Source organism: Schistocerca americana, chromosome 4, assembly GCF_021461395.2.
Source record: "Schistocerca americana isolate TAMUIC-IGC-003095 chromosome 4, iqSchAmer2.1, whole genome shotgun sequence".
Lineage (NCBI taxonomy): Eukaryota > Metazoa > Arthropoda > Insecta > Orthoptera > Acrididae > Schistocerca > Schistocerca americana.
In genome coordinates, this window is record NC_060122.1 from 13,331,314 (window position 1) to 13,338,792 (window position 7,479).

Consider the following 7,479-nt stretch of genomic DNA (forward strand, 5'->3'; position numbering starts at 1 on the left):
AATGCCACCTTAAGTACAAGAAGACTGACTGTTCTTACTGTCTATGTTTTGAACCATTCCTGTGACACTAGTTACAGGTTCCGATGCTTCACTTCAGGTTTACCTAATCCCTTGGACCTTCTAATTGACGATGAAACACAGAAATTGCATCGGAATTAAATACAAAAGGCACGATGCAGACTTAAGTACAAGAAGACTGACTCTTCCAAATTTCTATGTTTTGAATCATTCCTGTGACACCAGTTGTGGGGTCAGATGCTTCACTTCAGGTTTACTGTATCCCTCTGACCTTCTTATTGACGATGAAACACAGAAATTGCATCGGAATTAAATACAAAAGGCACAATGCCAACTTAAGGACAAGAAGACTGACTCTTCTTACTGACCATGTTTTGAATCATTCCTGTGACACTAGTAATAGATTCCTATACCTACTCCAGGTTTACTGTATGCCTTGGACCTTGTTATTGACGATGAAACACAGAAATTGAATCGGAATTAAATAGAAAAGGCACAATGCCGACTTAAGTACACGAAGACTGACTCTTCTTACTGACTGTGTTTTGAACCATTCCTGTGACACTAGTTACAGATTCCGATGCTTCACTTCAGGTTTAGTGTATCCCTTGGACCTTCTTATTGACAATGAAACACAGAAATTGCATCGGAATTGAATACAAATGGCACAATGCCGACTTATGTACAAGAAGACTGACTCTTCTTACTGATTATAGTTTGAACCATTCCTGTGACACTAGTTATAGATTCCGATGCATTACTTCAGGTTTACTGTATACCTTGGACCTTCTTATTGACGATGAAACACAGAAATTGCATCGGAATTAAATACAAAAGGCACAATGCCAACTTAAGGACAAGAAGACTGACTCTTCTTACTGATCATGATTTGAACCATTCCTGTGACACTAGTTATAGATTCCGATGCATCACTTCAGGTTTACTGTAACCCTTGGACCGTCTTATTGACAATGAAACACAGAAATTGCATCGGAATTAAATAGAAAAGGCACAATGCCAACTTAAGTACATGAAGACCGACTCTTCTTATTGACAATGATTTGAACCATTCCTGTGACACTAATTATAGATTCCGATGGTTCACTTCAGGTTTACTGTATCCTTTGGGCATTCTTATTGATGATAAAACACAGAAATTGCATCGGAATTAAATACAAAAGGCACAATGCCGACTTAAGTGCAAGAAGACTGACTCTTCTTACTGTCTATGTTTTGAACCATTCCTGTGACACTAGTTATAAATTCCGATGCTTCCCTCCAGGTTTACTATATCCCTTGGACCTTCTTAATGACGATGAAACACAGAAATTGCATCGGAATTAAATACAAAAGGCACAATGCCGACATAAGGACAAGAAGACTGACTCTTCTTACTGACTATGTTTTGAACCATTCCTGTGACACTAGTTATAGATTCCGATGCTTCACTTCAGGTTTACTGTATCCCTCTGACCTTCTTATTGACGATGAAACTCAGAAATAGCATTGGAATTAAATACAAAAGGCACAATGCCGATTTAAGGACCAGAAGACTGACTCTTCTTACAGACTATGTTTTGAACCATTCCTGTGACACTAGTAATAGACTCCGATGCTTCACTTCAGCTTTACTGTATCCCTTGGACCTTCTAATTGACGATGAAACACAGAAATTGCATCGGAATTAAATACAAAATGCAAAATGCCGACTTAAGGACAAGAAGACTGACTCTTCTTACTGACTTTGCATTGAACCATTCCTGTGACACTAATTAAAGATTCCGATGCTTCACTTCAGGTTTATTGTATCCCCATGATCTTCTTATTGACGATGAAGCACAGAAATTGCATCGGAATTAAATACAAGAGGCACAATGCCACCTTAAGGACAAAAAGACTGACTCTTCTTACTGACTATGTTTTGAACCATTCCTGTGGCACTAGTTATAGATTCGGATGCTTCACTCCAGCTTTATTGTATCCCTTGGATCTTGTTATTGACGATGAAGCACAGAAATTGCATCGGAATTAAATAGAATAGGCACAATGATGACTTAAGAACAAGAAGACTGACTCTTCTTACTGACTATGTTTTGAACCATTCCTGTGACACTAGTTATAGATTCCGATGCTTCACTTCAGGTTTACTGTATCCCATGGACCGTCCTAATTACAATGATACACAGAAATTGCATCGGATGTAAATACAAAAGGCAAAATGCCGACTTAAGTACACGAAGACTGACTCTTCTTACTGTCTATGTTTTGAACCATTCCTGTGACACTAGTTATAGATTCCGATGCAACACTCCAGGTTTATTGTATCCTTTGGACCTTCTTACTGACGATGAAACACAGAAATTGCATCGGAATTAAATACAAAAGGCACAATGCCGACTTAAGGACAAGAAGACTGACTCTTCTTACTGACTTTGTTTGAACCATTCCTGCGACACTAATTATAGATTCCGATGCTTCACTTCAGGTTTATTGTATCCCTCTGACCCCCTTATTGACAATGACACACAGAAATTGCATCGGAATTGAATACAAAAGGCACACTGTCGACTTAACTACAAGAAGACTTATGCTTCTTACTGACCATGTTTTGAACCATTCCTGTGACACTAGTTATAGATTCCGATGCCTCACTCCAGGTTTGCTGTATGCCTTGGACCTTGTTATTGACGATGAAACACAGAAATTGCATCGGAATTAAATAGAAAAGGCACAATGCCGACTTGAGTACAAGAAGACTGACTCATCCTACTGACTGTGTTCTGAACCTTTCCAGTGACACTAGTTATAGTTTCCGATGCTTCACTTCAGGTTTACTGTATCCCTATGACCTTCTTATTGACGATGAAACACAGAAATTGCATCGGACTTAAATACAAAAGGCACAATGCCACCTTAAGGACAAAAAGACTGACTCTTCTTACTGACTATGTTTTGAACCATTCCTGTGACACTAGTTATAGATTCGGATGCTTCACTCCAGCTTTACTTTATCCCTTGGACCTTGTTATTAACGATGAAACACAGAAATTGCATCGGAATTAAATACAAAAGGCACACTGCCGACTTAAGGACAAGAAGACTGACTCTTCTTACTGACTATGTTTGAACCATTCCTGTGACACAAGTTATAGATTCCGATGCTTCACTTCAGGTTCACTGTATCCCTCTGACCTTCTTATTGACGATGAAACACAGAACTTGAATCGGAATTGAATACAAAAGGCACAATGTCGACTTAAGTACAAGAAGACTGACTCTTCTTACTATCTATGTTTTGAACCATTCTTGTGACACTAGTTATAGATTCCGATGCTTCACTCCAGGTTTACTGTACCCCTTGGACCTTCTTATTGACGATGAAACACAGAAATTGCATCGGAATTAAATAGAAAAGGCACAATACCGACTTAAGTACAAGAAGACTGACTCTTCCTAATTTCTATGTTTTGAACCATTCCTGTGACACCAGTTGTGGATTCCGATGCTGCACTTCAGGTTTACTGTATCCCTCTGACCTTCTTATTGACGATGAAACACAGAAATTGCATCATAATTAAATACATAAGGCACAATGCCGACTTAAGGACAAGAAGACTGACTCTTCTTACTGACCATGTTTTGAACCATTCCTGTGACACTAGTTATAGATTCCGATGCTACACTCCAGGTTTATTGTATCCCTTGGACCTTCATATTGACGATGAAACACAGAAATTGCATCGGAATTAAATACAAAAGGCACAATGCCGACTTAAGGACAAGAAGACTGACTCTTCTTACTGACCATGTTTTGAACCATTCCTGTGACACTAGTTATAGATTCCGAAGCCTCACTCCAGGTTTACTGTGTGCCTTGGACTTAGTTATTGACGATGAAACACAGAAATTGCATCGGAATTAAATAGAAAAAGCACAATGCCGACTTGAGTACAAGAAGACTGACTCATCCTACTGACTGTGTTTTGAACCATTCCAGTGACACTAGTTATAGATTCCGATGCTTAACTTCAGGTTTACTGTATCCCTATGACCTTCTTATTGACGATGAAACACAGAAATTGCATCGGAATTAAATACAAAAGGCACAATACCACCTTAAGGACAAAAAGACTGACTCTTCTTACTGACTATGTTTTGAACCATTCCTGTGACACTAGTTATAGATTCGGATGCTTCACTCCAGTTTTACTGTATCCCTTGGACCTTGTTATTGACGATGAAACACCGAAATTGCATCGGAATTGAATACAAAAGGCACAATGTCGACTTAAGTACAAGAAGACTGACTCTTCTTACTATCTATGTTTTGAACCATTCTTGTGACACTAGTTGTAGATTCCAATGCTTCGCTCCAGGTTTACTGTATCCCTTGGACCTTCTTATTGACGATGTAACACAGAAATTGCATAGGAATTAGATAGAAAACGCACAATACCTACTTAAATAGAAGAAGACTGACTCTTCCTAATTTCTATGTTTTGAACCACTCCTGTGACACCAGTTGTGGATTCCGATGCTTCACTTCAGGTTTACTGTATCCCTCTGACCTTCTTATTGACGACGAAACACAGAAATTACATCGGAATTAAATACAAAAGGCACAATGCCAACTTAAGGACAAGAAGACTGACTCTTCTTACTGACCATGTTTTGAACCATTCCTGTGGCACTAGTTATAGATTCCGATGCTACACTCCAGGTTTATTGTATCCCTTGGAACTTCTTATTGACGATGAAACACGGAAATTGCATCTAAATTAAATACAAAAGGCACAATGCCGACTTAAGGACAAGAAGACAGACTCTTCTTACTGACTTTGCTTTGAACCATTCCTGTGACGCTAATTAAAGATTCCGATGCTTCACTTCAGGTTTATTGTATCCCTATGACCTTCTTATTGACGATGAAACACAGAAATTGCATCGGAATTAAATACAAAAGGCACAATGCCACCTTAAGGACAAAAAGACTGACACTTCTTACTGACTATGTTTTGAACCATTCCTGTGACACTAGTTATAGATTCGGATGCTTCACTCCAGCTTTACTGTATCCCTTGGACCTTGTTATTGACGATGAAACACAGAAATTGCATCGGAATTAAATAGCAAAGTCACAATGCCGACTTAAGAACAAGAAGACTGACTCTTCTTACTGACTACGTTTTGAACCATTCCTGTGACACTAGTTATAGATTCCGATGCTTCACTTCAGGTTTACTGTATCCCTTGGACCTTCTTATTGACGATGAAACACAGAAATTGCATCGGAATTAAATAGAAAACGCACAATACCGACCTAAGTATAAGAAGACTGACTCTTCCTAATTTCTATGTTTTGAACCATTCCTGTGACACCAGTTGAGGGTTCCGATGCTTCACTACAGGTTTACTGTATCCCTCTGACCTCCTTATTGACGATGAAACACAGAAATTGCATCGGAATTAAATACAAAAGGCAGAATGACGACTTAAGTACAAGAACACTGACTCTTCCTACTGTCTATGTTTTGAACCATTCCTGTGACACTAGTTATAGATTCCGATGCTTCACTTCAGGTTTACTGTATCCCTCTGACCTTCTTATTGACGATGAAACACAGAAATTGCATCGGAATTAAATACAAAAGGCACAATGCCGACTTTAGTACAAGAAGACTGACTCTTCTTACTGTCTATGTTTTGAACCATTCCATTGACACTTGTTATAGATTCCGATGCTTCACTCCAGGATTACTGTATCCCTTGGACATTCTTATTGACGATGAAACACAGAAATTGCATCGGAATTAAATAGAAAAGGCACAATGCCGACTTAAGAACAAGAAGACTGACTCTTCATACTGACTATGATTTGAACCATTCCTGTGACACTAGTTATAGATTCCGATGCTTCACTTCAGGTTTACTGTATCCCTTGGACCATCTTATTGCCGATGAAACACAGAAATTGCATCGGATTTAAATACAAAAGGCAAAATGCCGACTTAAGTACACGAAGACTGACTCTTCTTACTGTCTATGTTTTGAACCATTCCTGCGACACTAGTTATAGATTCCGATGCTAAACTCCAGGTTTACTGTATCCCTTGGACCTTCTTATTGACGATGAAAAACAGAAATTGCATCGGAATTAAATGCAAAAGGCACAATGCCGACTTAAGTACAAGAAAACTGACTCTTCTTACTGTCTATGTTTTGAACCATTCCTGTGACACTAGTTATAGATTCCGATGCTTCACTCCAGGTTAACTGTATCCCTTGGACCTTGTTATTGACGATGAAACACAGAAATTGCATCGGAATTAAATACAAAAGGCAAAATGCCGACTTAAGGACACGAAGACTGACTCTTCTTACTGTCTATGCTTTGAACCATTCCTGTGACACTAGTTATAGATTCCGATGCTACACTCCAGGTTTATTGTATCCCTTGGACCTTCTTATTGACGATGAAACACAGAAATTGCATCGGAATTAAATACAAAAGGCACAATGCCGACTTAAGTACAAGAAGACTGACTCTTCTTACTGACTTTGCATTGAACCATTCCTGTGACACTAATTAAAGATTCCGATGCTTCACTTCAGGTTTATTGTATCCCTATGACCTTCTTATTGACGATGAAACACAGAAATTGCATCGGAATTAAATACAAAAGGCACAATGCCACCTTAAGGACAAAAAGACTGACTCTTCTTACTGACTATGTTTTGAACCATTCCTGTGGCACTAGTTATAGATGGGGATTCTTCACTCCAGCTTTACTGTAGCCCTTGGACCTTGTTATTCACGATGAAACACAGAAATTGCATCGGAATTAAATAGAAAAGGCACAATGCCGACTTAAGAACAAGAAGACTGACTCTTCTTACTGACTATGTTTTGAACCATTCCTGTGACACTAGTTATAGATTCCGATGCTTCACTTCAGGTTTACTGTATCACTTGAACCGTCTTATTGACAATGAAACACAGAAATTGCATCGGAATTAAATACAAAAGGCAAAATGCCGACTTAAGTACACGAAGACTGACTCTTCTTACTGTCTATGTTTAGATCCATTCCTGTGACACTAGTTATAGATTCCGATGCTACACCCCAGGTTTATTGTATCCCTTGGACCTTCTTATTGACGATGAAACACAGAAATTGCATCGGAATTAAATACAAAAGGCACAATACCGATTTAAGGACAAGAATACTGACTCTTCTTACTGACTTTGTTTCGAACCATTCCTGTGACACTAATTATAGGTTCCGATGCTTCACCTCAGGTTTATTGTATCCCTCTGACCTTCTTATTGACGATGAAACACAGAAATTGCATCGGAATTGAATACAGAAGGCACAATGTCGACTTAAGTACAAGAAGACTAACGCTTCTTACTGTCTATATTTTGAACCATTCTTGTGACACTAGTTATAGATTCCGATG